Source organism: Sorex araneus, chromosome 7 (genome assembly GCF_027595985.1).
Source record: "Sorex araneus isolate mSorAra2 chromosome 7, mSorAra2.pri, whole genome shotgun sequence".
NCBI lineage: Eukaryota > Metazoa > Chordata > Mammalia > Eulipotyphla > Soricidae > Sorex > Sorex araneus.
Window position 1 is genome coordinate 42,042,143 of NC_073308.1, and position 7,659 is coordinate 42,049,801.

Here is a 7,659-nt window from a genome sequence, read left to right on the forward strand (position 1 = left end):
ATAGCAGTCTATGTGTGGTGACCAGGAGTTGAAGATACCCTAGTCACTTGGATAGAAGGATACTTAACATGTTGATGATACTCTATATGAGTATGATGCAGTAATTGAGATGTGTGGGTGTGTATGTGTACAGGACAGTATTGAAAATATAGAAGATGAGTAATGTGTGACATATATTTCTACATACACTATATATTTTTAATGATGCAGTGGATTTGACTAACTTCAGTTTCTTCAGTAGATGGTGTACAAGAATACCTAAACACCTGCAGCCAGATGTCTTCAGTGTCACCGTGTTTGTATTGTATTGTACTATAAGTACATCTCTGTGGGATGACTCTTCTTAGTAATCTGCAGTGACAGCAACTTCTGAATCTGAGACAGCAGCCCCAACTACCACTCTTACATCACATCACAGTGATGTGAGTGTGTAGAGGTAACTTATGCCTAACCCTTAGCTGTTTCAGCTATCTGATTAGTTACACACCAAATAACGTCACATAAGTCCTTTACAAATGTTCAATTGAATCACATATGCAAACTAGTACTTGTGGAATGACCAATTGGATGCCATATACAAATTAGGACTGTGGAACATTTCATCAAATCAAATATGCCATATACAGAGGAGAGTTTGTGCACCAGCCAATTAGATCACACATGTAAATGAGGAAATCATTGGAGGTTTTCATTATCTGGTTTTCCTTATTTCTTTCCTAACATTAGCATGCAAGTAAAACAATATCCATTTTTGTATGAAAAATCCTAGCAAAAAGTCATATACTTACTCCATTAGAAGTTTGCTCCAAGGCTTGGAAGCTGGCACCACACGCTGGAGGAAGGGGCAGCTCACATAAAGAAGGGAACACCAGGTAAAGTGTGGTTTGAGGACCTGCACGGGATGGGAGATGCGCTCTGAAAATAGAATATAGACCAAACACGATGGCCATGCAGTGCCTCTGTTGCAAACCACAACACCCAAAAGGAGAGAGAGAACAAAAGGGAATGCCCTGCCACAGAGGTGGGGTGGGGTGGGGAGGATGGGGTGGGAAGGTGGGAGGGATATTGGGAACATTGGAGGAGGGGACTGGGCACTGGTGGAAGTATATAAACAAAATGCAAACATGAAAGTTCATAAGTTTGTAACTTATGGTGATTCACTAATAAAAAAAAAATCTTAAGTAAAACTTTTCCTGAGCACTGTGTGGGAGCACCTCCTAAAAGATGATGTGGAGAGACCTAGAAAATGTAGTTATGTTTAATAAAATAAATCAGAAAAGTTAAAATAAAAAAAGATTGTCTATTGAAAGGAAAATGAGAATGTAGTTTAGGATTAAATGGGAATCAATTAAAAAATTGTATAGCATCAATGAATGATAATATACCTTGTGAACTAGGAACATACCTTTGGTTGAAGAAACAGGGGAAATTTCTATGTATAATATATATTATATATTCTTATATATGATATATATTATATAAATTTTTTAAGCAGGACAATAATCAGTAATACATTTTCAGCACCTAATTTTTGTGAAAGTTCTTTCATTCAAGGCAAAAAACAGAAATACAGAGTTATAAATCTGGGTTACATCAAAGTAAGTGCAAGTCTTTGTCAGGTTAAGTCAATGCTGCCCTAGTACAACTATATCTTAGACAGTAGAGTAGCACTAACAATTTCACACTCTATTCAGAGAAGAATGTTCACTGGAATAGTGTGGTGGTAGATCAGAAAGGGGTAGAGAAAAAATTCAGGGGAGAAGGCAACAAGAAACCAAAGCTTCTAACATCTATTTCAAGTATTTTGATCAATTTTAGGCATTAAATTTAATAAGATTTTATTTTTTAATAAAATCTTTTTTATTAAAAAGAAAAATATGGGAGCCTAGGCTTTTATATTCTCCTCGGCTTTTATGTAAGATATTGAACAATATAATAAACAGTGTCTTCAATAGTAGTTATCTAGTAGTCACACAAAAGTTGCAAATTATTCTTCATATGGCTGTTTCTTTTATCAACTGTAGATGAAAACTAAAGGCATAATATTCAATCACTGTTATCTGAAAAGCCATTCCTATGTGCAGCTAAAATAATGTGGTACAGTGTGTGTGTCTGGTAATAGTGCTCACTAGAGACACGACAGGGACAAATGAAGATGTTACTGGAGCCCACTCGAGCAAATTGATGAACAATGGGATGACAGTGATACAGTGACACAGTGATGCAGTCCTGTGGATTACACTAGGTTGAAAATGCACCAAAGCTAAAATAGCCAAAAGATTCTGAGTGGTCCTGCAGATTAAGAGGGTGGTATTAACCAGCTAAGAGCACAGACAGAGGGCCAGAGAGATGTACAGTGAGTTGGGCATTTGCCTTGCACAGGGCTGATCCATGTTCGATTCCCCGCATCCCATATGGCTCCCCAAGCCCTCCAGGAGTTACTCCTGAGTGCAAAGCCAGGAGTAACCCCTGCACACTGTTGGATGTGGCTGTCTCTCCCCCAAAAAAATTAACCTGAGAGTTTCTACTTGTGAAGAGCTTTTTCACAACGTGTACACTAAGTTATGGCAGTAGTAGTGGTGGTGGTGGTGGCAGCTGACTATGGTGGCACATTGAATTCTAAGTCTGTGAGCTACAAACACACCCACAGCCTTTTGGAACTCCACATGTGCAAGGCTTAGGTGAGAGACTGGTCCAGAATCCAATAGACTCCCAGACTGGCTTCCTATTGTGGTTACGGGCATGAAGTCCTGTACCCACTGACACTTCAGGGAGAGGTTTATGGTTTTGGGTGTTGCTGGGTAAAGACAAAAGATATTATTGCTTTTGCAAATTTCATCTCATAGGCATCACTGTCACTGTCACTGTTACCCCGTTGCTCATCGATTTTTTTCGAGCGGGCACCAGTAATGTTTCTCATTGTGAGACTTATTGTTACTGTGTTTGGCATATCCAATACAACACGGGTAGCTTGCCAGGCTCTGCCATGCGGGCTCCATACTCTCAGTAGCTTGCCAAGCTCTCCGAGAGGGGCAGAGGAATCAAACACGGTCAGCCCTACCGCTGAGCTATCGCTCCAGCCCATAGGCATATACCTGGTTAAAGAAAGAGTTGAGTTGTGCGGGGCAAGAGGAGAAATATGGATATCAGTTGGACAAGACCCAAGGGATACTACTCAGCTATTTTTAAAAAGTTAAAATTAGACTATCCACTTCTATATGGATGGAGCTACAAGGTATCCATCTAAATTAAGTGCGTTGAGGGAGAGGGACAAATACAAAATGACCTCTCATGTGGCATATAAAGAAACATACTAAGGGAATAACAAATAACCAATGGCAACAGATACTGAAAATCTGCCTACAGAATTGGATTTTCCTAGGTGGTATGGTGTAGGAGGCAGGCGAAAGAAACAGTTCATTTAAATGATGTCAGTGAGACATAGGTGGAAGGACTCTTTCATTCTAATAGTAGATGTGGTATTGGATAATTGTATGCCTGAAATGCTGTTATTAACCGAATTGAAAATCATGGTGACTAATAAAAGTTTAAAAACTAAATAATTATCTAGGAAACATAATTTTAAATGATTTGATGAAATATAGAGTGTCCAAAACCAGAAATTAGAGCAAATAAAAATGTATTCATCTAATAAGTCTTACTTATCTTGCAAGACTTGATTACTAAGTCTTAGTAATTCTGATGCTAATTTAATACCTATCTAAGGACATTATTCATGTCCTGGTACTTCAATAAGAAAGTGCCACAAGTTGGTGGCTTAAACAAAAGAAGTGTGTTGTCTCACACTTGCAAAGGTTTGGGGTCTAAGATCAGTGCATGACGTAAATTTGAGTACTCTAGAGAGATCTGATGAAAAATCTGTTCCATGCCCCTCCCTCAGCTTTCTGTGACTGACTATCAATTTCTGCTTTCTTCTGGCTTGTATAAACATCACTACCACATCTGATTTTTACCTTCACATACAATTTGCCCCATGTACAGGAGTGTGTGCATGTGTGTGTGTGTGTATGTGTGTGTGTGTACAGGTGCAAATTTTCCTCCTTCTTAGAACACAAGTCATTTTGTATTTATTAGAGCCCATTCTAACGATTCATTTTAGCTTAATGTACTTTTGTCCATATGAGGTCATATTCTGAAGGACTGGATATATGAACTTCAACACATAAATTTGGGGGATACAATCCATTCCATAGCAATAAGAAAACTTAATATTATGGATGATAGCTACATTTACTGTGTTTTTCTCCTGAAGGTATACCCAAGTCCACATGGCACATGAGAAAGAAGTTCAGCAGAAAGCATAAGTCTTACATCAATGCAGTCAAAGACTAGACTGAAAGGTTGTCAAAGTGGCTAGATTTTTAGGTGAAAAAAATCCCCTAAGGATTGATCAAACAGAGAGGGTGTCACAAAATAAGCATGAAAACTTCCCTCAAAATCCCAACTGACTTGTGAACTGTTTTTGTATTGAGTGAGACACTAAGAAATTCAGCATAGATCTATAAATGGATGGTATAAAAAGGTAAGAAAAAAATGTCTCAGTCAATACATGCTACATAATACAAAATGTCATAGAATGAATACTTAAATAACAGAAAATTATTTCTCACAGTTCTGGGGACTGAGAAGTTCCAGATCAATGTGCCATAGATTTAGTTCTTAGTAGAGCCCTTTTTCTGGTTTGCAGTTGTATATTTTCTCAAATGGAAAGAGAACTCTGGTCTCTTCCTCTTCTCAAAAGGGAATTAATCTAATTTATGGAAATTCTATCCTTCTGACTAATTATATTCTGAAAACCAACAAATATACCTCAAAATCACATGATAGGGATGGGAGATTTCACATATAGATTTGGAGAGGACACATACAGTCAATAGTAAAAAACAGCAGCTTCCTCATAAGCGTAACCAAATTTAAAGACTTTTGGTAAACCCCAGAAGAAGCTATTTAAATATTTAGAAGCAAAAACTATATTTCAGTGCCCTAGACAAAAACTGAAACAGATACATCCTAATAGATCCTAAAATGAAATATCTATAAATTATCATAATCTTTTAGTGATTTAAGTACACTTTAAAGAGCAAAAATGTAGCACTCTTTTGAGTATAAAAACAGAATCCATAATCTCTAGAATACGAAACACACAATGTTCAAGTGGTAGGCAAGTATCATTCAAATACAAAGAAAAATAAGAAAATATAGCAAGCAATCAAGAAGCAAAATATTTTATATAAGCAGATCCACAAGCATCAATTATTGGGATGATCAGAAAGAGCTCCCAAGTAACTATGACAAGGGAATGGAGCTGAAGAAAATAAAAAGCACTTCTTTGGGATGTAAAATTTAAGAAGCTCCTTGAATTTAATAATAAAAATAATTCAATATAGTGGTATTCTAATAATTAAAAATAAATGCAGAAGAAATCAATGTGTAAAAAGTACCAACATTTTTATTAGATGCAGGATCTATTACAATGTCCTGCTAAGGATTATTGGAACCTGAAGTAAAGGAAATAAAAGATCTGGGAGATATTTCAAAGGAATGGGACACATGCCTGCTATGTCCAAAGCCTTAAATTCAGTCCCAAGCTCCACGTAGCCTCCGGAGTAGCCAGCATTTCTAGGGAGGCCCCAAAATGAAAAACCTAAAGCAAAGAAAAAGAGATGGGGAAAAATAATTAAATCTAAGACAATTTTTTTAAAATATAGATAAAATATTAACCCAAAGTTCAACATTCTCTATAAACCCACACAGAATAAATACAAAGAGGTATATCATGATTAAATGTCTACAAAAGCAAAGGTTTTTTATTTATATGTTTTTAGGTCACATCCAACAGAGCTCAGGGATGATTCCAGGCTCTGTGCTTAGGAACCATTATGGCTACTGTCGAGGGACCGTATGTGATGCTGGGGATTAAACCAGGGTTGGCCATGTGCCAGGAAAGTGCCTTAAACCCTATACTATCTCTCTATCCCCCTAAAAACTTTTTAAAAAATCAAAAACTGGGCTGGAGCGATAGCACAGTGGATAGGGTGTTTGGCTTGCATGCAGCCGACCGGGTTTGATCCCCAGCATCCCATATGGTCCCCTGAGCACCGCCAGGAGTAATTTCTGAGTGCAAAGTCAGGAGTAAAAGCAAATGCACCCAGTGCATCACTGGGTGTGACCCAAAAAGGAAAAAAAAATCAAAAACTGTCAAAGGCCAGCATAAATTGCACCAAGGAGAACATAATCATGACTGATCTCTTATCAGAAAATGGTGAGCGAATCTGAGGAGTATCAATGTTGACTGAAATCAGTCAGAAGGAAAGGAACCGACCCAAAATGATCTCTGTAGTATGTAAGATATAAAGAAACTTCTGATCCTCACGTAGAATAATCCTTACCTCTTCCTCTATTTAGAGGGCAGATAGAACATGATGATAGGAGTTCACATGATTTGTGATTAACATCTCTGCGTGAGTAGAATTTGAAACACCCTAACGGCTCCTATCTGATTCTTCCTAAAAAAAAAAAAAAAAAGAAAGAAAGAAGGGAAGGAAGGAAGGAAGGAAGGAAGGAAGGAAGGAAGGAAGGAAGGAAGGAAGGAAGGAAGGAAGGAAGGAAGGAAGGAAGGAAGGAAGGGAGGGAGGGAGGGAGGGAGGGAGGGAGGGAGGGAGGGAAGGAGGGAAGGAGGGAGGAAGGAAGGAGGGAGGAAGGAAGGAAGGAAGGAAGGAAGGAAGGAAGGAAGGAAGGAAGGAAGGAAGGAAGGAAGGAAGGAAGGAAGGAAGGAAGGAAGGAAGGAAGGAAGGAAGGAAGGAAAAGAGAGAGATAAAAGAAACAAAATGAAACTCCCAAGGGGAATATCAAATGCCCAAAGGCAACAGAAAAGAAGATCAGAGAACTGGGCACTTGTCTTGAGTAGGAGGCTTGCCACCAGGGCAGGGTGGGGTGTGGGATAAGTTAGGAAATGGAACACTAGGACAATGATGGAGGGAAAAGTATCTGTCACAAAAGCAGACTGAGGGCAGTTGGAAAAAACTGGAAATATTGGTGGAGGATAATGGACACTGGTGAAGGGATTGGTGTTGGTACATTATACGAATGAAACTCAGTTACATATACGTTTGCAATTTTGTAATTCACATTGGTTCAATAAAAATGATAAATGAATAAAAGAAAACAGTGGAAAATAACACAACAAAAGGTATCATTAAAATTCAGCAAGGATTAAAAAATTAATAGGTTATGGATTCACTAGAAATATCTTTCAAAGGGGAAGTTAAGGGGTAGAGTGGTAGTACAGCAAGTAGGGTGCTTGAGTTGCACATGGCTTGAGGGGTGGTGAGGCCCATATGACCCCTGAAGTGAGCAGGCAGGCAGAAAGGGAAGGCATCCCTCCCAAGGAAATGTGCTGGGAATAGCCCTGAAGTTGCAATGGTCAGTCTTGCAGAAAACAGGACCTAAGGCCCGATAAGACCCCCACCTGGTACCAGCAACAGACCCTGAGGAGATTGGAACCCCATCTCTGACAGAAGCTCCAGCAGGAACAAAAGGCCAGGAAAGGAATTTCAAAGATCATCAGCACCCCCAATGCTACCTCCCTAGGCAACCTCCTTAGCAAAGGACTCTGACCTACGAGAAGCCTCATGTGGG

General features: G+C 38.8%; 1 non-coding gene across 1 annotated transcript; it reads left to right on the forward strand.

Moving 5' to 3' along the window:
- The first annotated feature begins 6,387 nt into the window (after positions 1–6,387).
- On the forward strand, positions 6,388–6,522 carry LOC129406649 (U8 small nucleolar RNA). Its single transcript, XR_008631129.1, has one exon. It is a non-coding gene; the product is annotated as a U8 small nucleolar RNA (small nucleolar RNA).
- Positions 6,523–7,659: the final 1,137 nt, after the last annotated feature.